The sequence below is a fragment of the Pecten maximus genome, chromosome 3 (assembly GCF_902652985.1).
Source record: "Pecten maximus chromosome 3, xPecMax1.1, whole genome shotgun sequence".
Taxonomy (NCBI): Eukaryota; Metazoa; Mollusca; class Bivalvia; order Pectinida; family Pectinidae; genus Pecten; species Pecten maximus.
The window spans coordinates 18,308,047-18,335,532 of record NC_047017.1 but is presented as its reverse complement, the minus strand read 5'-3'; the positions used below and the strand labels follow the sequence as shown (position 1 = coordinate 18,335,532).

At 35.3% G+C, this 27,486-nt stretch overlaps 1 protein-coding gene across 3 annotated transcripts in view; it reads right to left on the bottom strand.

The window, feature by feature from the left end:
* The window catches only part of LOC117323436 (estrogen-related receptor gamma-like), a 92,123-nt gene extending 74,637 nt beyond the window's left edge, over positions 1-17,486 (bottom strand). Inside the window, exon 1 of one of the 3 annotated variants that reach the window (XM_033878669.1) lies at positions 17,361-17,486. The gene's annotated coding sequence lies outside the window, so the exon portion shown is untranslated. Of the gene's footprint in view, positions 1-1,670; positions 2,315-17,360 lie in introns of those variants that run through there. The other 2 variants (XM_033878671.1, XM_033878672.1) reach the window with 2 other exon arrangements.
* Between the last annotated feature and the right edge of the window lie 10,000 nt (positions 17,487-27,486).

Genomic DNA, 27,486 nt, shown 5'->3' with positions numbered 1-27,486 from the left:
TGTATGGCACTGACAATAATGTCTATAAATGTATTTACAACTTCTGTGATTAGAATTGATATAGAAGCCTGTTGTCCTTTCAATTGCCATTAAAAAACAGATTAAACATTTGCATATCATTATCTCAAATATAGCATTCGCAATGATATGAACATTAATTTCCTGATACATATGAAGTAAATGTGATACAAGTTGAACAGGTATAAATGCCTGTACTCCTAGCTAAATTAGGACAGGGTTCATTTTTTTAAATCCCAACAGTTTAAAATGCATCATTAAATTTGAATTGAAGATTTACTATTAAAGTTTGCGGTAATTAAAATTTAATTGTCACATGTCAAGACAGTATCTATAGACTACCCCAGTAGTATGTATAACCTAGGTATCATGTGTCTGTGTGTCAAATATCATGAAACCTGAATATGACTGTCTGCATGAACAATAACTGATTTCTTTAAAAAGATATTAACACTTTTAAAGCTATATCCACAAAATGTACTTTTCTGGTGATAAATTGTCTCGGAAAAGACAAAATCTCATTTGCGGTAAATATTTACGGAGAAAACACTTAAGGAATGAAGCTGTAAGAGTGAAGATGTGGGACTACAGGTATGTCTTAAGCATACCACAGTATCTGATGTTGATCTAAGATGGCCACACGGTGGAGACTTTGATAAGCTACCTGACAGATGAGATCCATACGAGGAGTGAGGAACCACCAGGTGCCCTGCACATTTCCTCCAAGGAAGTACTATAAGCAGAAGTGTTATAATATAAGTACTTTTTGGTGCGAAGCATGTATTCACATGTACAGATTGTCAAGGTAATTATACCAAACTGGCCCTTAGATTGTGTCCTTGAGGTTAGCCAGTAAATTTAAAACACAGGTAGCTTACCGTGCAATTACTTATACTGAAGGACCTGGTCTTGATAAGACTTGGCATTGCAGCAAGGGATTGAGAAGATTTATGTGGCGAAGACAAAAACAGCTGATACAAAACCCAAGTCTGGCCAGGAATGGGGGAGCATGCCTTCAAATTAACTCATGAATACCAATCATTGCTGTATCCAAATTTGCAAATAGATTAATTCTACCAGGGAACATTAAACTGAGCTAAACACATAGAATAAATGAGTATTAATGACAAGTCAATACCACATGAAATGCCAAGCGAGGCAGAAAAATAAATTTTCAAAGGAAGTTAATTTCTTTTTCCAGTAAATGGTTAGTGAAATAAAACAATCAATAGGTAATGGAATAACAATTTAAACGTTGCAGGCTACATCTCTTCACGTACATTTTACAGCCATGAATTTCTCACAGTATTGATTATCATCAGAATAAACTTTCTTAGTGACAACAAGAAACACCCACAATTAATGTATAGCTAGATCAATATCTTTCTACTTGATTTACCTGAAGTTTGTCTTTAGAGCTAACAGATCCCTACTGCTGAGTTGTCACTTATATAAAATCAATACACACCTTTTTAGCGCCCAATAGCAATCAGTTATCAAATTGGATACTAAAAGCCAGCATGTTGAAAATGTCAATCATGTACATGTATACAGTTGTAGTCATAAAGTGTCATTTATAAACAAGATAGTATGAGAGAAATCACAGCCCACACTGTATCCTGTACCGTATCCTGTACCGTATCCGACCTTACCTGCTAGCTAGCCACTAGAAAGTCAGAATATCCATAGCATCTGTCCACATTATCTATCATATACTCCAGTAATATTAACCTTTTTACGTATGCTATGATGCTACGATTCCATTCTTTGCCAGTGTGAGCTCAGAAATTCCTCCGTTTTTACATAAATTGATTACAAGCAATCCCACTCCTTCATCTAAGTATAGCAGTCCAGCATGGCTCTGGCGGAGTGAAGCTATTTCTGGCTCAATAGTACTCAGCTGTAGTGTCTTGACGTCAGGTTCACACGCATCAAAAGAGGCCTCCCCGTGATAAAACACATGCTCAATGACGCAAACTGCATTCATTGCATGTTGGCTGGAACCGTGTATACGTACAAGCAGTAGTTTTTGGTATCTATCAACAGTTAATAGGATACTAATCCACAAAGTGAAAAGTCTTCCCCAAACACACAAAGATTTAGAGCTGTGGCACGTATGTGTGGTGTGTCATCCAGTGTAAAACTACCTGGACAAGCTTTAATGATTTTTGTCACTTTATAAAAAAATACTTGCTAACCGGTACTTAAATATTCAGACTTGTTAGTTGCTGAACTATATAAGGACAGATAGTTTATGACGTGTACTCACTCTACGGAAGTCGTCCTGTTAGTAAATACACATAAACACTTTCAACTGGACTGTTTACTTAACCTCACTCAGGACAGCACAAACCACCCGATGTCACAATAGCAAGTCCACAAACACACAAACACACAATCACGTTTGAATGATCGAACAATACTACGAGTATGAATTTGTCCTATATATCGTGTCCACAGTTCATGACATAGTAAAGGATGTAATTCAAATATACCAGTACATACCCTGGTATATTTAATGAAACAAACATCAAATTCAATAAATTACATTATAAATTATTAAAACTTTGAAAATAGAAAAATATTTTATCGCAATGCACTTAAAAACCTATGCACTGTATGACTTTGCACTCTATGTTTATCTACAAAAAAGAGGTGATGGTACACCAGAAGCAGCAGCAGCAGCCGTATCATATTACCTTAAACTTTAAGCCTAATGTGGGAAAATTCCAGCTGTTCATTCACTAAACATAGTCCTAGCATGCAAACAGCAGTTGTAGTAGTAGCAGTTATACATCTGGAGTAAAATGTCATTTATGAAAAGCTGATTTTATGATAGTGTAACATGGGCGGTTTAATCTTTAAACAAAATATGAATATTTCAACAGTCTCTGGCTAGCTGTCATGGAGATTTATGATGAGGTCAGAAAAGGTATAAATGCGTAAGACATATAATAACCTAGATTTATGTATGAGCTGATATACGAGCCATAATTAAAAAAGACAAGAAAAATTGTGTCTGTTGCCATGTTTGACGTTTTTTCAGCTTTATTCTCCTTTAGCTTATTGTAATCATTTGAGATCTGTCTGGATTTACACAGAAGTTTTGCCTACAAATTAAGATAGCCAGAATGTTAATTACACATACGTACTAATTTATGTACATTTAAACAGCTCTAGTGCCTATCGCTATCAGTATATTACGATTCAGAAATTATTCACGAACCTCACCCATTATGTATATAATATGCAGGCTACCATTTACGTCCAGATTCAGCAGACTGACATCATCCTGAATCGGCTCATCAGTTATCAGGACAGTAGATTTAACATTACATTTCCGTGATAGTCCAACTTTTTTTTTTTAACTGTAACCCAAAAATTTACCAATGGTGATGGTATGAACTTTGTACAATGATATCATCTGACATTACAAATTAAATTATAAATGTATATCAGGTAATTATATCATTGCAGGTTATCTCAGTACAAACATCATGTACACACATAATGCATGTATATGTACCCTATGCTAATTATAATTGTGAATTATAATTGTGCCTCCAGAATATTGTTTGTTTTCATTATTCTCCTCGGACATCTCCCTTATATAACTGATGATAAAGCAGTTTTCAGACCTTAGAGTTACTTCCCTTTAAAAGATCTATCATTCGTTCTGATACCGTACGATTAGTTTCTGGCTTGCAATACTGTATAGATTGGTAAAAAAAAATTCTGGGAGATTTCCTGGTTTTGAAAAAAAATACTTTATCAGAATTCCAATAAGATTTTCAGCAGAAGTACAGAAAAAATACTGCCATATATTCCTATTTTTGAAGAATTCTACAGTAACAAACTTGCATATTATCTGATAAATGACAATAGTAATGTACACAAAGCTGTAAAGAAAGATAAGAATTCACCAGATTATGTTGATGTTTACAAGGGAGGCTACTCTTACAAAATCACAGATTCAATAAGTGACAAAATACCAAAAATAATACAATTCCAAATACACAGAAAAAATATATTTGATTATTGATGCAAGGATTTTGCAGACCAGGGTTTAGGATGTTTCGTAACTCACACAGTATGTGTTTTAATTATAGCATCAGACTGGCAAATGAAGAACCAAATGGAATAATGACTTAATTAACACAGAGTTTTACTTTTCATAAAGACAGAAAAATAGACTATGGTGTACAGTTTGAATCTACTAGCCACATCAAAATCTGTTCTGAATGACAATTCCTTATCTGATCCATCAGATCCTTTTTTTTTTCTCAATCATCACTTTTGTTACTCTGACATCGTCTCCATAAGTTACAAATCTTATCTGTAATGCAAACTCTTGCTGTCTGAAAGAGCTAATCAAACTGATTTTCACAAAATTTTCCACCAAAAAGAGAATGAAGTTAGGATGTGCAGAAGGTGCGATTTGATAACCAATTTAGCCGGTAATATTATTCAATGCACAGCAAGAGATTTCCAATGAGAAGGTTAGCTTGATCGCCTCATGAACTACAGTACATTTATCGGAAGTTCTTATAAATAATAACCTGATTATACTTCCTCCTGAATATAATCCCCCAAAAAAGTTTTCCTAACATTTCATGTGGGGGTCTCTGGGTAACCGGTAATGGTTCTATACTATAGTGTGGGATCTGGGTAACCGGTAATGGTTCTATACTATAGTGTGGGATCTGGGTAACCGGTAATGGTTCTATACTATAGTGTGGGATCTGGGTAACCGGTAATGGTTCTATACTCTAGTGTGGGATCTGGGTAACCAGTAATGGTTCTATACTATAGTGTGGGATCTGGGTAACCGGTAATGGTTCTATACTCTAGTGTGGGATCTGGGTAACCGGTAATGGTTCTATACTATAGTGTGGGATCTGGGTAACCAGTAATGGTTCTATACTCTAGTGTGGGATCTGGGTAACCGGTAATGGTTCTATACTATAGTGTGGGATCTGGGTAACCAGTAATGGTTCTATACTATAGTGTGGGATCTGGGTAACCGGTAATGGTTCTATACTATAGTGTGGGATCTGGGTAACCAGTAATGGTTCTATACTATAGTGTGGGATCTGGGTAACCGGTAATGGTTCTATACTATAGTGTGGGATCTGGGTAACCAGTAATGGTCCTATACTCTAGTGTGGGATCTGGGTAACCGGTAATGGTTCTATACTATAGTGTGGGATCTGGGTAACAGGTAATGGTTCTATACTATAGTGTGGGATCTGGGTAACCGGTAATGGTTCTATACTATAGTGTGGGATCTGGGTAACCGGTAATGGTTCTATACTATAGTGTGGGATCTGGGTAACCGGTAATGGTTCTATACTATAGTGTGGGATCTGGGTAACCAGTAATGGTTCTATACTATAGTGTGGGATCTGGGTAACCGGTAATGGTTCTATACTCTAGTGTGGGATCTGGGTAACCGGTAATGGTTCTATACTATAGTGTGGGATCTGGGTAACCGGTAATGGTTCTATACTATAGTGTGGGATCTGGGTAACCGGTAATGGTTCTATACTATAGTGTGGGATCTGGGTAACCGGTAATGGTTCTATACTCTAGTGTGGGATCTGGGTAACCGGTAATGGTTCTATACTATAGTGTGGGATCTGGGTAACCGGTAATGGTTCTATACTATAGTGTGGGATCTGGGTAACCGGTAATGGTTCTATACTATAGTGTGGGATCTGGGTAACCAGTAATGGTTCTATACTATAGTGTTGGGATCTGCAGGTGTAGTCTGCCTACCAAGAGCCACCATACCTGGGAATCTGTCAACCTAACAAGTGCAGACTTCCTCCCATACTTAACAGAGTAAACATGACCTACAATAGCCATATCCTACTGTATCTAGCTCAGTCAATACCTGATAACTAAACTTGCCCAAAGATTGTGACTTATTAATCCATGAGCGTCTAAACAACACAAAAATCTGGGACATTAATTCATTACACCTATAGAACAGATATACCATATCAATTAGAATGACAAAATTTGATTTTGATTAATCCATATAGACATTCAAATGGCCAAAATTATATATTATGTTGAATGGCTATACAATACATAGATACAACAAGCATGCTGGTATTGCTAAAACAATACATGTCCCCTACCGGCCCTCACTAAAAATAGTAAGTGGCCTTGACCTTGACCCCAAAACCCTGAAACTTGAACTTGATCTGTTGCTATTCTTACCGAAGTTACATACCAACTTTTACCAATACCATTAAGCATGGCTGAAAAAAGTGTGGAAAACTGAGTGGATGGACTGACTGACAGATGGGGAGGAAATCTATAGTCCCTGGTTTCACCAGTAGGGGACAAAAAATTGAGTGTATTCAATCCATACAGGGTGTTTTAAACCAATTACACCTTCTGCATGATATATAGCATTTAGAATGACTAAAGGGTACTAATTTGTCTTATTAATTCCTCTGTAGGATAGTTAGTATACTCGCAATATACAAAGGGCAATAAATGCTCTTCCATTCGAAGATGCATGCATGTCCCTGGAGAACTGTTAGGCATAGCCCTGCTGCAGTATATTGAACACTGTTAGGCTATGATACAAACATTTTAAAAACATTTCCATTTGATTAACAGCATCCACGATGATTTATAGTCAACGGACATTGTGTGGCTATAATAAAGTCATTTCTGTTACACTTGCATATCATGTTGTTATTGCAGCGATAGCTGTATTAATAATGTACATGTATTATACCAAGTCCTGACAATCTGCCTTCACTAATTGTTACAAGCAACCGCATTAATACTTATGTCAGGAATATAATTTTAAATGAACTGCAATTTCAAACAACTTATAATGATCTACTTGAATATTCCTACGTATTCTTCTAGCTGATTTTCAACTGTGGAGCATATGATAAAATCTAACATATCGATTAAATTAACATTCAGACGTCACTCTGACAGATCATTTAAATCAAATTTGTTTGCCAATCACATTTGCACCAATTATGCATATTCCAAGGCTCAACATATTCTATACATGTAAAGGTTACTTCGCATTTCAATTGATTCAATATTCTGATGAAAACCTGGGAATATATAATATTGAATAAGGAAATAAACCTTTAACAAAAACTCGAGGACAAATTACTGACTCAGGGGTATAAACACTATCAGATTTTTATCTAGATGACTATAAAAATCTGGTTTATTTTCTCTGTTGGTCTCCAGCACTAGATTAACATTATAAAAATATCCACATCTCTAAAAATACATGATAGAAATAATTCTAGTTCCCTATTTGCCAAAGCAAAATATATTACGTAAGTACAGAAAGTTCCACAAATCTATCAAAGAACCATTACACCATAATAGACTCAAAATCTGACTCTTGAATAAGGTAAGCATGGCACTGAGATTTCTGACTTTGACTGAAATAATCACAATAATTATCAACCTGGAGTGCTTGTGAACATGTATATGCCCCTGTTCCTGTTTTGACATGTTTTAACATTTAGTTAAAAGGTACAAGAAAATTTGATTTTATTTTAAATTTAAATGCACTGCAATTGTTTTATCCCAAAATAACTTTCATGCAAAATATCAGCATACTATCACTACTATTGAGTTAATGGCAAATTTGGCGAAATTTCTTAATTAATGGACAATGAGACATGAACACGATGGAGGACCACTTCATGGCAGGGCATTAAAATTTGTCAAAAGTAACCCTATTTACAAAATATTTAAAGAGCCAGAACATGTGGTCATGATCAGTGGTGGGGTACAAGGGGTCATATATTACTGAGGGATGTGCATAGGACATGCCTCGGACAATGGAAAGATATTAATGTCTCTCAGTTAGCACCATGTGAGAACTAAAGGTAATTAATTTTCTTTACATTTATTGATTGACAAGACTCGTCCTTCCTGCACTTTCATCAAAATCACATATAATATTACACAATAAAAATTTGCATATAAACATGGACAAGGTTCCGTGACCACTGTCCATGATGAAGTTCAAGATACAGGTTCTCAAAGTAATATTCTCTATAAAAATACTAATTATGTAACTTTAAGTATCGGCAACAAAGGCCAGTGCTCCATTAAAAATGAAAGGCAGGCACTTTACAGGAATTTCAAACACTATAAACTATCAGGTCCTCAGGTTTGCTGTATAGATTTCTTGCCACATCTACCCACTATCTAATCACAGAAATGTCAAACCTATACCCAATTTGGAGATTTGTTGTGGAGTGTTGACCTCCTGCAGCAAAGCCTGAGGTCCACAGCTCATTTACAACATAGGCAGGCATATAATGTTAACTAAATTTGATAAAGATATATTGACAGAACACTGCTTTCTATTTTTGTAAACTGGTGCTTGTAAAAGAATTTTTTGTTCAGTTTTTGTTTTCCAGTGGCTTATTACACTGACAAATGCCAAATCAATACTCAGCCCAACTTGAAAATGCCATCGGAGGTTAGGTGAGCTAGCGAGTAGACGATCAATCGTCTGCAATATACCGCGTCAAGATAGAATGCAAACTCAATCCAATCTATGGATCCTAACACAAATCAAGAGAAACAGCCCAAAAGAACTGTACTTTCTAGTTAGGCAGATACGTCAATCCTATAATTAAAATATGACCTCTGCTACCCTTTACTGGCCAGGGTGATCATCTCTTTCCCCCAGTATTTATTGTCAAATCAATCTATCCCATCCCATTTGTGAATTAAATGTGTTGTTTAGGTTTCCTGGTATATATAACTTAATCAACATCAGGAACTTTTTCTGTATACTTTAACCAAAGTCATACACTAGTACAACATAATGTACCTTAAGTTGAAAAGGTCAGGGCAGATTGATTATCTCCCTTCCTTCTGACAGTCCCTTACAAATTATACAGAACTGAGTCTATGATGTGTGGGCAAATATCTCCAAATATAAAGTTATGATAAATAATTTCTTTACAGAATTTTCCAACAGATGATAATTATGTATATCTTATGATGCATTAGTTACTCGGCCGTGACATAATAGTCAAATGCTTCCTTATGTACCGAATCAGGAAATGAGTTAAGGCTACAAGTGATAATTACTCATTTCTCGTACTGTCACTTTAATATCTACACTTCAAACCATTCAGTTTTATCGTGTCTAGTCAAACAAAATGGAAAAAATATTATATAAATTTAGATCACAGAGCTAATTTGGACCAAGCCATTGAAAGTTCTTTTTCTCTTTTTAATAATTTCTTACAATCAGTCTCAAGAAAGATGCACAACTAGGGACAAAGGGGAACCAACATATAAAGTTTAGAAAAGATCCAATGAGCAATTCTTGAAATAGTGGTAATAAGATTGCTTTCAGGCGAACGACAGACAGATGGACCATGGAAAAAAGACGATTTGATCAGTCTACCATCTGATGAAAAATAAATATAAATAAAACCAGTAGATGCAAACTTGATTATTATACATGTACAACATAACTAACATGCAATGCCTCTATTTAATGTTGGGATCAACTTAGCAGAAGGTAAAAATTTAGCTGAAAATGTTAAAAGATTTTAGGAGAGAAACCGAGTAAAAATTCAAATTTCAAAAATACATTGACAAAAAATTTAACTAATATGCATGCTTTCATATTCAAATATATCCAGCATTTTAATGAGTCCACCCACACACAAAACTCCATCCTTGAAACATTAAAATTAATTAGACTGCTGTTCCTGTATGAGATCAATAAATCAAACAAACTTTTTGAAAGTATCACCATGACAACAACTAACAGGATACAGAGATGAGAGTGCAGAAATAACAACTTAGGTGCAGTAAAGATACCTGCATATTTCTATGATATTGGTTAACCAAACAATTACGCACAAATCACATAATCCAACAGGATCTCTGTATGGGCTTGGCTAAAAGTCACACCAAAAATAGAAGTTTCAAAGTTGAGGGTAACACTATTACTTGAGATTGAATTGTGACGCAATGCTAATTTTTTGGGATCTTTATAGACAGGTTGGACTGTAGAGATTCATTATTTTACAGTTTTTGGTTGTCCCTGATGCTGAATCAACACACAGATTTATCCAAAATGGCAGACTTTTTAGTTTTTACTAATACAATGATATTTATTTAAAAAACATCTTTACTTCTTGACAGGAATGTATTGATCCTATACACTTGATCTTGTACAGAAATCTAGTTTTTACACTGATTCCCTTTAGAAATAAATACATCAATGACAAATTATAAAACAAAAAAAACTATCGACTTTTCGGTATGAAATTGTAAATGAATATAATCATCATTGTTGTTACATAGCTTGAAACTCCACTCCCCCAACCACAGGGGCTTGGCACGATTTTCCAAATGATAGTCTATATATATATGTATATAGTATCAAGGGTAGTAACTACAAAGAGAGGGAAGACGAACGTATTTAAAAAAAAATAATTTGTCGTATTCTGCGGGTCAAAAATCTTAGTGACACATACATAACCTTAAAGAGAAATGTTTTATCTTTCCAATGAGTGTTGGATGAACAAAATTGGCCAAGTAATATCCAAGTTATGACCTGACGAATTCGGAAATAGATGCTGAAATGGCTAGGTCGGAATCTCCCTGTCCGGTTGAATAGTCGCCTCGCCTCTAATGGGTACCTCAATAACCATTCAGAAATCGAAAAATCGACGCTTGCAGCGGTATACAGTAACCATAACTATGTCAATATAGGATGTCGGTTGGTTATGTTATCCGTCATGTGCCGTAGCCAATTCCATATTACATCACCGAGCTTACCGTCTTCAAAAAGAACGGCCATCTTTCCCTTCATTCGGAACGCTTCTTGGCTGTACGACCACTGTGACGACATAAACAAAGTCACGAAAGGTTAGGGAAAGATGGCCGTTCTTTTTGAAGACGGTAAGCTCGGTGATGTAATATGGAATTGGCTACGGCACATGACGGATAACATAACCAACTGACATCCTATATTGACATAGTTATGGTTACTGTTTACCGCTGCAAGCGTCGATTTTTCGATTTCTGAATGGTTATTGAGGTACCCATTAGAGGCGAGGCGACTATTCAACCGGACAGGGAGATTCCGACCTAGCCATTTCAGCATCTATTTCCGAATTCGTCAGGTCATAACTTGGTTAATACTTGGCCAATTTTGTTCATCGAACACTCATTGGAAAGATGAAACATTTTTCTTTAAGGTAATGTATGTGTCACTAAGATTTTTGACCCGCAGAATACGACAAATTATTTTTTTTTTAAATACGTTCGTCTTCCCCCTCTTTGTAGTTACTACCCTTGATACTATATACATATATATATAGACTATCATTTGGAAAATCGTGCCAAGCCCCTGTGCCCCCAACTATGTTCAGGCAAGAAATATATTGCATCATGGCTGTTAAAAATTTTCATTACTATTTATTTTTCCAAATCTGCCAATAGATTTGTATACACTATACACATCTGTAGTATTATGCTCTACAAGTCTGGACAGTCATAAATCTCGGTGAAAAGCAATTCTAAACCAATATAACCTCAATTATAAGCAAATTGCCAGCACCATAGAAAGGTATGCCAAACCAATTTACCATTTATATATATATAGATACATCTTATTATTCAGTAATAAATTCTAATTATTCAGTAATAAATGTTATGTAATAACATTCTACCACCATCACCACCACCACCCCATATAGAGGGAGATGCTGCAATGATATATGGTAGTCACTAAGTCATGAATGAAACTCGGGTTAATACAACAGATAGGTCAATGTACTCTTAAGCTAGAGTAATGTATTAAACTATATAAAAGGCCAAATAAAATATATATCCGTTAACGGCTACCCTAACCATAATTTAACCTCTGACCTTAAAGGTTTTACATCACAAAGTCAAGCAATCTTAAGTCTGTACATGCACATGTGCATAGCAACCTTTTAATGGCAATAAATGCCTAACTATATGCATGCAGCTATTTTTTAGGATGTAGACCTCAACACAAAAATACTGTTGCTTGGTCCAGGTACAAAGTAATTATATAAGGTGTCTGTCATCCTAATGTAAGGTTCACTGAACCTTGAAAGGGTATAATCCATCACTGCACAATAATGTATCATTCATAATAGTACTGTTATTTAAGGGGGGCTGGTTCATTAGGGCACTGGCACAATAATGCTTGTTATAACTCATATTCCAACAAATGAAAAAAGTATGACAAGCCGTATTAATGAACAGAGAACCTAGGAAAAGAGATCGCTGTAGGGATAATAATTCATCATAATTTTGATGTTAACCAGCTGATTCTCAGCCTGAGGATGCAAATTGGGCTTCTTTCACAAACAAGAAAACAATAAGCATATTCAACTGTACAACTGACTCGCCATTATGAATTGTGAAATAAGAAGCCTTGATTACAGGTTGCCTACCTACTTGCTGGACAGATTGTCACCGAGCATTGGAGAGCAGCCATCCTCCCATATCGGTCATCATTATAACTCCACAATGGCAAGCTATTTCAAACTCTACCCTTGGGACCATACCATTGACCTCGACTTCAAGTGCAAAAATCACATACTGATAGAGCTGGATTATAAATAAGCTGGTGACCTATTTGATAAAGATGGAGAACAATTGGCCAATCAGCAGCCCCTTTCTTGAACTGTCAACCTGGGCCGGGGTGAAATCTCTTGACACAGAATTCAATATCTTTATCACGATCAACAGTTGATCATAAGTGATCAATATGAAAATGTTCAGCCATCAGTTAGTTGTGACATGCCTAACAATCTTGCTTTGGGAATATTTGTAATTCAAATTTGTTAAATTCTGATATACCCTCTCACCTGTCCTTCCCCCTTGAGGCACTGATCTACCTATTCCATGTTATCATGCATACATATGCTGACACAGGTAGTGGAATACCTGTGAGGTATAGTGATATAAATTGGAGTGTAACCCGTCCTGGTCAGATATATCAGTTTAACACTTTCTTTAGGTAGACCTCAGGTAAACTTGACTTCTTGACTCTGACAAAGCCAGAGTGTGAATTATATACTCATATATATTTTTAGTCACTATATATATATATAGTTATCGCAAATTACAAGTTTGGCAAACCTTCAGCTACCCATATCGCTAATTCGACAAACTATTTCAACATTCATCTTTGTCATTTGGTCAGGTCAAGTGGAGGTGGCAAGTATTGTACAAAAGACATACACAAGTGAAAAGCTCCTAAATATAAATTTAATAGATTAATGTTACTGTACATTAAGGCTAGTGGGTCTACATATATATATATAAAGGTTTCTCAAGATTTTATTACAACTTCTCTAAGAATTTGGCTAAAAGAAATATGAATGTGTTGTTGGAGTAACAGGTTTGCATTCTACTATTTCAAAGAAATCTTCACACTGGAGCTCTGTATACAGCTTAATCACATAGCCATCTCGTAGCTGTTCACAAATTATTTGTGGTTATTGGGCCTTAAGCAACCATGCAGCCAATGTCTTTCTCAACTTCCTGAGAAGCAGACAGCCAGAGCTGCCATTTTGGCACTAACAGCTTATATATATTATATAACATTTCTTGCACTGCCCTACCATGTTCTTATTTACAGCTGAGTCACAATGAGGCAAAGTGTCCCTGACTGATTTAAACACAGATATATCCAAAAAGGCAGACTTTAATTGTTCAAGGACACAACACAATGTCCATGCTGGTACTCAAAGTAGCGACCCTTCAGACACATAGCCCTACATCACACCACTAGACCATCGTACAATCATGGTAATCATTTAATCTATCTTCAAAACATTAAATACTGATCACTTATGTAGAGCTTGCATTTCATTCTTCATTTAAATAATTAACAATAACCAAATTCTTTAAATAAATGTACATTCTTTGAAAGAGCTATTACTTCAAGAACAAGCAAAACGCTTTAATAGCTACATTGATCACATTCTCTGAAAAAGATAAAGAGGATTTAAAATAGCTAATTTAAGACATAAAAATGTTGTACAGTGTTTTGCTTAATATGGCCATTAAAAAGGCACATCATGTGTGCTATAACACAATCACTTGCAAAACTGATGACGTTTCACAAAGAATCCTGCCTCCTCAATTCATCACTTTAATATTTACAAATAGCATGGCTAGGAATTTGTGTTAAAATTGATTTTTTTTAGAAAATATCCAAGATACTAAAGAATCTGGTCCTAAATCATTCCATTGCTTTCCTTTAAGTATGGAAATGTCCCAATTTACATTTCTTTAATACAAGACAACACTGCATATATTTTGTTCTGCTGTTCAGCTTCAAATCTTGGAAAATACATAATCAGTATTATTTGGAATATATTTTCATAACAATTTACTCTTAACAAATGAAAAAAATGACAAAAAGCATTCATCCTGTCAAAAAATTCTGTTTTAGTAAAAGATATTACAATAATGTTCCTATCCTATTAGTATGGATTAAAATATCATGTTACCAAATTACAAAGGTTACAACTTATGTAAGCTGGTGAATTTCCCATGTTACATATTCCAGATTAGTAGGTAGATTAGGTTTTGCCTTAGGTCAGCTAAGCTAAGCTGGTACCTGGTAGATTACCTAGTTTAAAAAGGTCAACGAACCATTAAACTGAAAAATCCGCATAAACTTCCCATGCAAAATAGTAAAATATGTGGTAAGTTCACAAGTTGATGAAGATATGTTTGTCTTTACTCTTTGTGGCTAAGATAAGCAATTCAATGCCTGATGGATGCATGTTGACTTTCCTCTTACACTTTTTTCTTTTCAGATAGTATTTGGACACATCAAGCAAGCTCTTCATTTACTGTAGGCCAACATTGGTCATTCTCAGATGGTCCAAATCGGGCCACATTTAACCTTATTGAAAACCAACTAACCAAGTGATATGATATTATTAATTAAGAATTATGAAAATGCTGTGTTGACAAACGAAATCAATATAATAATCAACGATTGACGAAGGAGAGATAATTTTGAATGAATTTCTTTAATTGTGGCATTTATATAACTCAAATTATGTCACTTCATGGAAACAGAATCAATGGTGACAAAAAGATAATCAAAAACTTTGACACAATGAAAATTGATTTTCTAGACCTAGAATTATCATGACATTGATTCCACAGTATTCATTTATAGCTGTTTTCTGATGGTCCATCACAATCTCTTGCTTGGTGGCTAAAAATCAATGTTATCTGTTAGCAAGGTTTGTGTGCCTTTGTACAATCATTGCCACAAAAAAAAAAAAAATCAGCTTGTTTATCACTGCTGAAAATATCAATCCAACTGGAACACCAAATATTTAGAAGACTCATAAATCAAGTTTGATTCTTCAAACAGTACAATGCCATGAACATATCCTTTAGATATATTACAACAAATTATAAGGTAATGAGGCATCATCTTTTGTTTTTCTCTTATTTATTTTGAGAATTTTAATTCTTTACAGTACATGAGCAGGTCACAAAACAAGAAAACAATTCAATTCCTGAGGTCTGGCATATTAAAAAAAGATCTTTCCTATGAAAATATTAAATTTCTCATCACTATTTTCATGAGCCAAGGGAGGTAACAGAAAAATAAAAGAGAAAATATTTAATATTTAGTTTTTTTCATTTACCAGGTAATGTTTTAAATTTTTAACAAATCATCTGATATTTTACCACATCTTGAGCCTGTGTTATCAGAAAAGACAATATATGTTATTCAATGACGTCACTACTCATACAATGTGTCAACATGAATTTTATCGCTTTTTAGAAACATCATCATGCAGTTTTGTCATTTGGAACCAAACTTGGACATTTTCATTTACTGCTAGATGTGGCTGCCATTTTGTGTCATTAACTTCACATTAAACATCAGATGACAAAACACAGAAAGCCATGATAAATTCAATCTTATATCTTTCTAAAATTGTCTACATCCCGAATGCTTTTAAATATGCAGATATATAGGTAGCTGTGATAACTATAGGTAGAATAATGAGTGATCATGTGGTTTCTACCATTTATTTTAAATGCGTTTATGACTTTTTACATGCATAAATGTTAAATGGTTTCAACTATAAAACCCTGGTTGTCATCATGATAACAAATTGTCATTAATAATTAATAGGGAAATCCTAATTTACTGATTCAGTATAACTTAATTACTAACACTGCAATAATAATATAATATTTTTACACTATAGCAGGATAGCAATAATTTGTACATGATGACATAAAATTATATGTACCATATATATCTACTGCAACAATATTTCTTTCGAGTTAATATGTTAACAGCATTATGAAAAACATCTTATTTATAAACAAATCATGTTGCAAGCAAGTTCCCTGTGACTGATATTATATTGTAATATGCATTGCAGGAAGAGGAAGGGGGGTGATGATGGTAGGCCTGTCCACATACAACAGATAAAACAACTATAAAATGTCTAACAAATATATATGAAAATGCAGTTAAGTTGTCACTGTCAGATAAGCTCTAGTGCATTCAGAGTCACAGTGACACCATATTTATAATCTAGTACAGAATACATATATATATACATACCATGCTTATGCTTCGAAGGCATACAATGAAATAAGGTTACAGTATAGTACAAATGTACATACTTTTATTTATAAAATCTTAATTCTGATGCAAAACATTTTGTTTTTACATTCTAGACCAAGTAGGTATTGAGAAATACCCTTCTGTGTTAGCTAAGTTGCGTCAGCATGGGGAATTTTCCATGGGAGAGATTGCTAAATATGCGAGGTCAGGCAAGACATCGATACAAATTCAGGAAGTAAACTTAGATAACACATACAACACAGCAATATGAAATCAACATCATTTGGAATGATTTGATCATTTGAAATGAAGAAGAACACGATGTGTTCATAAATCAGCTGGCATACGTTAAACGTATACGTCACCAACTAAAAATTCGTCTGCTAACAGGTTAGCATACACGTGGGTAACATTTGTATAAATTAGAATTATACCAATCAAACCAATAAAATATACACAACGTTGATGACAGAAAATGACCGTTAATGAGCTAACAAGTTACAAAAGAGGCAGTGGTTGGGTATTTTTATTTCATTGGATAACATAAACAACGATAATCCAATGAAATGTAAGAACATGCGGCCTTCACAAACACGTTGCGTCTATGGATTTTCACCGGTAGGTAGCAATTAAAAGGTAAATTAGGGATTGCAGTGCAACTTAATATCAACATCACGTAAAACAACAACCTTACCTTTGTCTTATATTTGATTCAACGAATTTCTGGACTCATTTGAGGGCTGTCAAAGCATCACAAGCATGCGTTGTCCACGAGTGCTGTATGAGGATTCAAGCCTTTCAGCGTGTAACCATTATCAATGCCCGGATGCATGTGTAACGTGAGGTTAAAGGTTACTCCGTGCGCGGTGCGACGGGATATTTTAAAGTATTTACGGCCTAAGGACTGATTTCAGTCTTTTCTTACTTCTTTTGTTTGCGTCAGTTTGAGATTTTTCTATATTTCAAAAAGCTACGTTTTCAAATATCTTAAAATAGTCTTACGCATGTTATGTAAAGGGATTAAACGCTGCAAAGGGAGCTCACTCTTGTTGACACATAAATTGACCGTTCTAGAAATAATTTGTCTTCCGGAATCTGAAGTTAGCTTAGGCTACTGTAACACAACAGCGTTCATTGTTGTGTCATGGTTTCTTGGTTAAACAGTCTTAATACTTTTTTGAATAGTTTTTTTTTCTGATAACCCCCACATTTCTAGAAAATATCATTAGAACAGTCTACCAGGTATAGTCTACTGTAACGTTAGGGTTTGATCTAGCCGGGATAAAGGATGATTCTTATTGGACATTGATATTCTAGTGAATGTTTCTATTGTGTTTATTGCTGGTGTTAATTGAACGTTAAACAAAATAAACCAAACCAAATGCTGGTGTAAAACAGAAAATATTTTAATGAAAAAATAGAATTAGTCCTTGAGTGGTTATGCACTTTCAAGATTTCGTATGACTAAAAACAAACAAAAAACGAACAAACAAAAACATACAAACAAACAAAAAAACAAATAACAAAACAAAACAAAAAACAAAGAAAAGAAAAAAAGTGTTCTTACCATGCCATTTTCTCTTGAAAGTAAAAATTCTATTTTCACTTTTTCTTAAATATACTTAAGCATAACACGAAACCCGCTTTTAGTCTTGAAAGACAATACATTCAAAAAGTAATATATAGATTCATCGTGATCTACAATTGACTAACTCTCTCCCGCATGAAAATCAGTGTTGTAACCTTATACCAAAATATCAATACATATATATATTCCGGGCCATGCACAAGCTATTTTTGAAATATATATCTTTTTGTACGACAAAAGAATCATACAGAAATGCTTTTGTGTGTTGAAGAAAGATATGTGAGTTTACTCACTGATTTACAGGGACAACTGTTGCAAGTCAAAATTGTCTAAAAACCAAATTTCCGCGGCATCAGTCATGTTCCTTCATACGCCTATCAAAGTAACGTCAAAATGTCATTGTAAAAGTTTATGTTGTAAATGACTTTTAAAATATTATGAAATGGAAAGTTGAACCAATATCGTTAAGCGTGCAATTTAAAAAAAAAAAGTTTTTTGTTAAAATCGGCATATCAACAAATTCAGGAAAATTCTATGAAAAAATGTTTATGCTGTAAAATTATATACATTGTACATGTAATATGATTCAATTTGGGGAACTTACTTTTGGCCAATAACTGTACATACAATGTATTGATATATTTACAGAGCACACATACAAATTGCCTCCGTCTCCTATTTGATAAGATAAATTTTATGACATCACTGGCCTTCATTAATTGTTTGCACATTCGTTGAGATATCTTACTTTGCTTGATATGAAAGATCTTCATTGTCCGATAATAAGTCAATAGTTATTGAGATAAAAATCTAAAATATGTAGTGGATACTATTTAGACGCTCTACGAAATGAAAACGATACGCCGACTCATTGAAATAGTATATGTAACAGAGAAGATTGACCTTTCTTCAATTAGATATTAAAATATATTGAACATTTTGTATTCGACAACCTTTTGTAACGTGGATGCAAGTTCAAGACTTTGTTCAAGATTTCCTATCAGGAAACCTTTTTCCGAAGATCATATAAAAACGTCATGCACTCACCGCGCTAACTTCATAATTATCAACACAGAACAACAAACAATGACCATTCTATATGTTATATACGTATCCGGTTCTATGTTTGCAGCATAGAGTGACAAATAAAATCTCTTTTGACCATCGAGCGAAGCTCTATATGTCAATTAAAGGAATCGTTGAAGATAAGTGACCATCTTCTGTATATGAGATTAAAAACATGATTTTTGTCTGAATGTAACAGTATAGCATTATAAATAATTATAAATAAACCAACAATATAATTTTAAGTAGTCGTCGATTTTTTTTCTCGATATCACCATCAACTCTTCCGCAACCAATGTTAAATTCCTGTCACCACCCTACTACAACCAATGTTAAATTCCTGTCACCACCCTACTACAACCAATGTTAAATTCCTGTCACCACCCTACTACAACCAATGTTAAATTCCCGTCACCACCACTACTACCACCAACGTTAAATTCCCGTCACCACCGTCGCCAATGTTCATTCCCGTCACCACAAAAACCACCACCATCAATATTACAGTTCAGCCACCACCGCCACCAATAATACAACACTTCCGCCACAACTACCACCATTAATATTACATTTCCGCCAAAACCACTACCGATGATATTGCACTTCCGCCCCAACCCCCACCAATATATTACACTTTCGACACAACCAGCACCAATGATATTACACTTTCGACAAAACCAACACCACCAATGATATTACACTTCCGCCAAAACCATTACCGATGATATTACACTTCCGCCACCACAACCACCAATGTATCAAACTTCCGCCACAACCCCCACCACCAATGATATTACACTTCCGCCAAAACCCCCACCAAAGATATTATACTTCCGCCACAACACCTACCAATGATATTACACTTTCGACACAACCTCCACCAATGATATTACACTTCCGCCACAACCCCCACAAAAAATATTATACTTCCGCCACAACACCTACCAATGATATTACACTTTCGACACAACCTCAAACCAATGATATTACACTTCCGCAACAACCAACACCACCAATGATATTACACTTCCGCAACAACCAACACCACCTATGATATTGCACTTCTGTCACAACCTCCACCAATGATATTACACTTTCGACATAACCTCCACCAATGATATTACACTTCCGCCACAACCTCAACCAATGTATTACACTTCCGCAACAACCAACACCACCAATGATATTACACTTCCGCCACAACCAACACCACCTATGATATTGCACTTCTGTCACAACCTCCACCAATGATATTACACTTTCGACACAACCTCCACCAATGATATTACACTTCCGCCACAACCCCAACCAATGTATTACACTTCCGCCATAACCAACACCACCAATGATATTACACTTCCGCAACCACCCCCACAATGATGTTATACTTCCGCCACAACCCCCACCAATGATATTACACTTCCGCCACAACCAACACCACCAATGTATTACACTTCCGCCACAACCCCCACCAATGATATAACACTTCCGCCACAACCCCCACCAATGATATTACACTTCCGCCACAACCCCCACCACCAATGTATTACACTTCCGCCACAACCCCCACAATGATATTACACTTCCGCCACAACCAACACCACAAATGCATTATACTTCCGCCACAACCCCCACCAATGATATTACACTTCCGCAACCACCCCCACAATGATGTTACACTTCCGCCACAACCAACACCACAAATGCATTATACTTCCGCCACAACCCCCACCAATGATATGACACTTCCGCAACCACCCCCACAATGATGTTACACTTCCGCCACAACCAACACCACAAATGCATTATACTTCCGCCACAACCCCCACCAATGATATGACACTTCCGCCACAACCCCCACAATGATATTACACTTCCGCCACAACCCCCACCACCAATGATATTACACTTTCGCAACAACCACCACCAATGATATTACACTTTCGCAACAACACCCACCACCAATGTATTACACTTCCGCCACAACCCCCACAATGATATTACACTTCCGCCACAACCACCACCAATGTATTACACTTCCGCCACAACCACCACCAATGTATAACATTTCCGCCACAACCCCCACAATGATATTACACTTTCGCAACAACCACCACCAATGTATTACACTTCCGCCACCACCGACACTTGATATACCCCATAATAACCAGATCGTTATAATTTCTGATATCATAACTTCCATATATCCTGACTTATCTGGGAATCAAACCGTCGTGGGGAGACTTTGACAATAGATTTTAATACAGTAGATTTAATAATCTGATAGATCCGCCTATCTGAACTAAGAACTTAATCAATTAGTATGACGTACTCTATACGTGTACACGTGTACGGCACTATTTAATCTGGATTTTTTTTACAATCTGAAGTGGGTCAGATAATGGATTACCTTGACCTTTGTGCCAAGTCGTACGACTAGTTACCGCGTAATGTAACACGCCTGATGAAATTCATGTATGAAGCTACTGTTATAGTATTATCAAATAATTACAACCGTGAATATAGTTAAGTGCGTAGTACATGTATATCTATTCCACCATTTACGTCACGGAATTTTCCTCTAGTAAACCGCATACGTAAATGTCGTCTGCTGAGCGACAGATAGGTCTCTGAACAGATATGCAGTTGACATGATTAATTTAAACAATGAATCTTCGCACAGCGACGAAGTGTATGAGACATTTTTGTTTTGTTGTTATACATTAACCACGAACCTCATCAATTGTCGGCCAGTTTTCCGTTAGGTCTGCTGAACCGTTGTTTATACTTCACTGTAAACGACATGCATGTTATTGACACATGTACTGGCTGTGATTTACATAATTACTCAAAACTTGAGATGTACTATCACTATTATGATAGACGATTTCAAATAAAGCTTGCACTTAGTAATATCCTAAAAGTTTTCATCATTATCTATTCAAAATATATATATGCGGTATCACCTGTCAAATTTTACACAAGCTAAATATAGTCATTTTTTGTAACCTCTTAGCCCTGACGTAAAAACGCGGGGATCATACTTTTTTTGGTGGGTCACTTCCGCTGGCAGCAGCACCCCACCCATAATTATCAGTTATATCATCAAAAGAAATTATATATATATAGTAATTACATAATGTACTGTTACTATGCACCAGAAGATCTGATACAGTGAAAGCGCTAGTGCAAAATCAGAGACATATGTCTCTGGCAAAATGTAACATCTTATCAGTTTTATAAAAAAAATTACTTGCATTTCGTCAACTTCAACATTTTCTTTAGATTTATTTATAAGGTGTAGAATTTTTGTGCACATAACTAAAGTAGGGCGGTATAGTGCAGTTGGTTTAAACACGAATGTTCGGCGCGCGATTTAACGATATTGATCAATACTTATAATCCTACAACATAGGTATGTATATACACAATGAGCATAGGTCAGTTATAGAACGCCTGTCTTAATTCGCCATGACCAGACGTTTTTACTCGGATTCCAGTAACGTGTGTGATTAATGACTGTGTGTTCACATTTAAACTAAATCTATGCCCCTGTAGTGGCCACGTAGAAAACAACTCATTTTGTGTCTCTAAACAATACACAATACATTCTACAAGGTTGGAGAAATTGAATTTTTTTAATTTTCTTCTTTTTTAGTTTTGCGTTCTTTTACATTTTTGCTTTGTCTTTATTTGACTTCTAGATTAAAACTATTGATTTTCCTTAATCTATTGTTTTCAAGATCATATACCCACGTGCCACGTGGTAACAGTCAATCCTATATGCTACAAGCTTTCGAGAATAAAGGAGTGAATATGAGCCTGGTTGTTTTCTGATATATAACACCATAACTACAAGTCTATAAGACATATTGTCGGTTTTTTCACAAGGACTCTGTACACGTGGGAGTATTATAATCCATAACAGCCTTGGATTTTAAGTACGTTTCCTTCATTGTTTAATACAATTGTACACGTATAGCTCGCCGCTCCTTGAACTCTCGCGGCAAAGACTAATATAGAGATCTGCAGATACGTCATTTTTCACTCGATTTCTTTGTAAGGAAATTGAATGGGATTACATCAATATTCTCTAGACTTTAAACTGTAAAGGGTAGCCCAATAGTAACAATAGCTAATCACGAGAGGGATTATATAGCGAGTGTCCTTGCATGCCCCTTAGTATGAAAGATTTAAAAAACGATCTTTTATTTCTTTAGGTCTGGTAATTTTAAATAATGTTTAATTACATATGACCATAATTACAAAAATGTATGTATATATATATATATATATATGCACGCGCTGTCATCACATCGATTCAACTCGCGATGTTATTTTGTTAAACCTTTTAGTTATATTATTACTTTATTTATTTATTTACTTTTACCATCTGTAAACCACCTTAGATGTTTTCTAATTAATCATAATAGGCCCTCGGCGAACTAATTATCGGTCGAGGGGGATCGTTTTCACAACATAACGATATTTATTGTTGTTTATACCTACTATATTTGTGTAACTGTTCCGTGTTCTTTGTCTAAATGTGATCGTGTGTAATTTACCTGTGTCTTGAAATTAGACAACAACTTTAAAATATCTCCATCTTCATTATTCATCAACCAGATGTATTTTTGTTCTTGATCTAAACTTGAAAATTTGTTACTTTTTGTTTTCTGAAAGGAAACACTTGGTCGACTGATAAGTAATACAGATCGATATAAATGACGTGTGCAAGTCTAGTTATATATATATCATACCTAGCCCACATACTATTGATTGAGACATGTCCGGTCGGTCCAGTTATAGTCTAGTCATTCTGGCAAAAAAATCGCCAAACCACAAACAAATAGCAACAGAAAGTATCTTTGCATTTTTGTCACCTTTGATATGTTCTGTACAACATAAAAAAAATCTAAAAAAATCTAATGTGGGGAAAATATTTTTTTTTACTCATTTATGAAATGACCCTTACAAAGAAATATTGAATCATATTGATAGGGGTAATGAAACTAAATTCGTTGTATTTTGTTTTCTAATCAATATTGTAATTCATTATAATCTATAACACAATAGTTAAATAAAGCATAAGGTTTAAGCTATAAAACATGAAAGTATGTAATAAGGTCAAGGTCACGTGAAGGTCAAAGTTCAAAAAAGAAAATTGATACTGCTCATTTTATCTCAATCTATTGGGAAAAAATAAGAATGCCACATTTTTGTTTTTGTTTTGTGTTCTTTCATCTTTAACATGTTTTAAACAACACATATTCACAATTTAAGAAAATAAAATTGGAAAAATACATACACATTTATGTATATATATATTAGTGTCATTTGTGGGATGCCCAAATTTGCAAATATAATGGAGGTATAGGGGAAACTGGTAAGGTTAGTTTCCTACTCACTGTTGAAGTTCAATGCAGTTTCTCACATGACTGTTATATATGGGTTTTGACCTTCTATGTAGCTTGTACATGTCCCGTGAATTAGACAACAGACAGGTTAGGGTTGATTTAGTTCAAGTGAAGGTCAAAGGTTAAAATTAACAAAAAAAATCATTTTGACCAATTGACGATATGCAATCATCCTTCTCTTCCAAATAAATTACAAAATGATTGTTTAAGGGTTGATTTATCTTAAAAAACACTTTAAAGCAACTTGTAGTGTGTCATGTTCCTTCACAGAACAGTATATGTCATATAATCCATAATAATACACTAAGTAAGCATTCTCACCCATTAAAGAAGTTTTGCAACAATGCTATTGCTATAAGATCCGTGTCCAATGGCTTTGTTTTACCCGGATCAGATAACGTCTCACTCAATAGAGTTAAGCACACGAAGTCACAGTAGATAAGTCTACCACTGAGATGACATTGTAAAGAAAGTCATTATCATATTAAGAAGTATGTCAGATAATACTTAAATAAAGGAATACTATAATACTGGGATATGTCGACGTGTCAACTCGTCGATAATGTCAATAAGTGGTATTAAACCGAGACAAACACATTGTCCTCCTTCATTGACGGTCAATATTTCGCCACTACTCAGATCCACAGAGACCGCGTGCCATTGTAAACTTGGAATGTAAATATTGATGTTCCACTTTGACCTGAGCCATGTCACACGGTCGGCCAAATGTAGTAAGGGCAGTTGATACGAGTAGTACGCCAAGGTCAACTATCTTATGCTGGCCTACATTAGTAACATATATGTCTGTCCCATTCCGTCCGTACATATTTCCGTCCTTTCGTACTAGCTCAACATTTCTGTGGGAAACATTAGATGTTCGAACATTCCATCAAAATAGAGTCTTAATGAGACAAAAGTTACCGTGCGTGCGACATGCATGCGTGTGGCGAGTGCGTATGTTCGTGTCAAGTCTCCTTGTGATAGGCCGGAACTTTTGCCGATTTATAGTGCTATCTCACTGAAGCTTACTGCCGAACACACCCAGCAGCACACCCCACCCGGTCACAATTAATATACTGACAACGTGCAAACCTGTCGTCCCACTTCTAATATGCTGAGCGCTAAGCATCTCTGGTATGTCTCGGCTAGGGGACAGAACCCAAAGCCTTCCTCACAGCGGCGAACGCTCAACTAAAGGTCAAAAGTGTGGCAATGTCAAGGGAGACATTAGGAAGAAGAAAGTTGTTCAGAAAGAAGAGAAAAGATAAGATCCCAAATTTAGTCGTCTCTTACGATCATGTAATAGGGGCAGCAGGTACAATTCTTACGCCCTACCTGCAGGGCAGAAATAGGTGCGTGTGTACTACACATTAGTAATGTGTAGTAGTGTTGTGGTATCATGGCCGCTAGTAGACACAATATGTGTCGCGTACAGATGCACTAAGTTCGTATGTATACTTTGCTCGCCAAGCAAAATTGGGAAATAGTTGTGTGTGATGAAATTATCCATTCGGGATCTTAGACAATGACGGTATACTTACAGTTAAATATTAAAATTTTATTAAATCGAGAATATCACCATTTTTGTATTTAACCAGGAGTAACGTACATAGCTATAGACAAACAATTTAGTGTGCGCAAAATGGAGTCCGAGGCGCAGGAATAATATTTTTATATTTCTGACCCCCCCTCCATTTTGGGAGATTACATTTTAATCGATTTCAGCATGATTTCCAAATGTGAATTTTATTTGTTAAAGCAGCGTATATATCTTTGATACCAAAATAAAGGTGAAAAGATGCAAACAAAGCAGTAGCATTATATTGTGACTATTTACGTGACTACATTGATATGGTATTGTTTTTGATAACACTATTCTCATTTTTAGCATTTAGTGTTCACTAAAAAACCAGTGTGCATCAAAAAAATGTATCTGTAAGATGATTTTACTACTCATTTGTCACGCGGCCTTCGTCAGTGGACCATGTCGCAATGTAAAGGGCTATAACCCTGACAGGTGTTCCTCTGGAAAGATGATCGAATTTTGACGTGTTCACGTGGTAGTTTTTAACACGGGTTTTGAACAAACTAGTTTTGTTCTAAATTGTCTCGCCTGGGGCGAAAAGTCATGAAAGCGCCGAGACTTTGGTGTTCTTTTTCACGTAATATAATACCATTATGTAATACTTTCAATGTACATGCATTACAGCTCACATGTTTACAACATGCCAGTTTAGGATAATGACAATTATATACCCGTGTATCATATACTTGTGTTTCCTGAACATAAACATTCAATTGTTTTATCAGTTTAAGAAGAAGAAGAAGAAGAAGAATATGGATTTCCATCCGAAATAGAAATCCCTAATTATACAGACTAGTGTTTCTTTGTAATACATGTAATAAAATGCATGTTATGTGCGATATGGTAATGATGATGTATGATGAAGAGGACAATGACGATGCATGATGATTATGATGAAGATGAAAATTAATGACTATGCATGATGATTATGATTATGATGATGCCGATAAGGATGATTTTGATGAAAAAGATGATGATGATGATGATGATGATGATGATATATGATGATGATGATTAAGATGATGATGACGATGCATGTTTTTACTTTAATGATGATGATGCGTGATGATGATTATGATATATGATGCATGATGCATGTTGACTATAATGATGATGCTGCATACTGATGACGAGTATTCGTGATGATGATGATGATGATGATGAT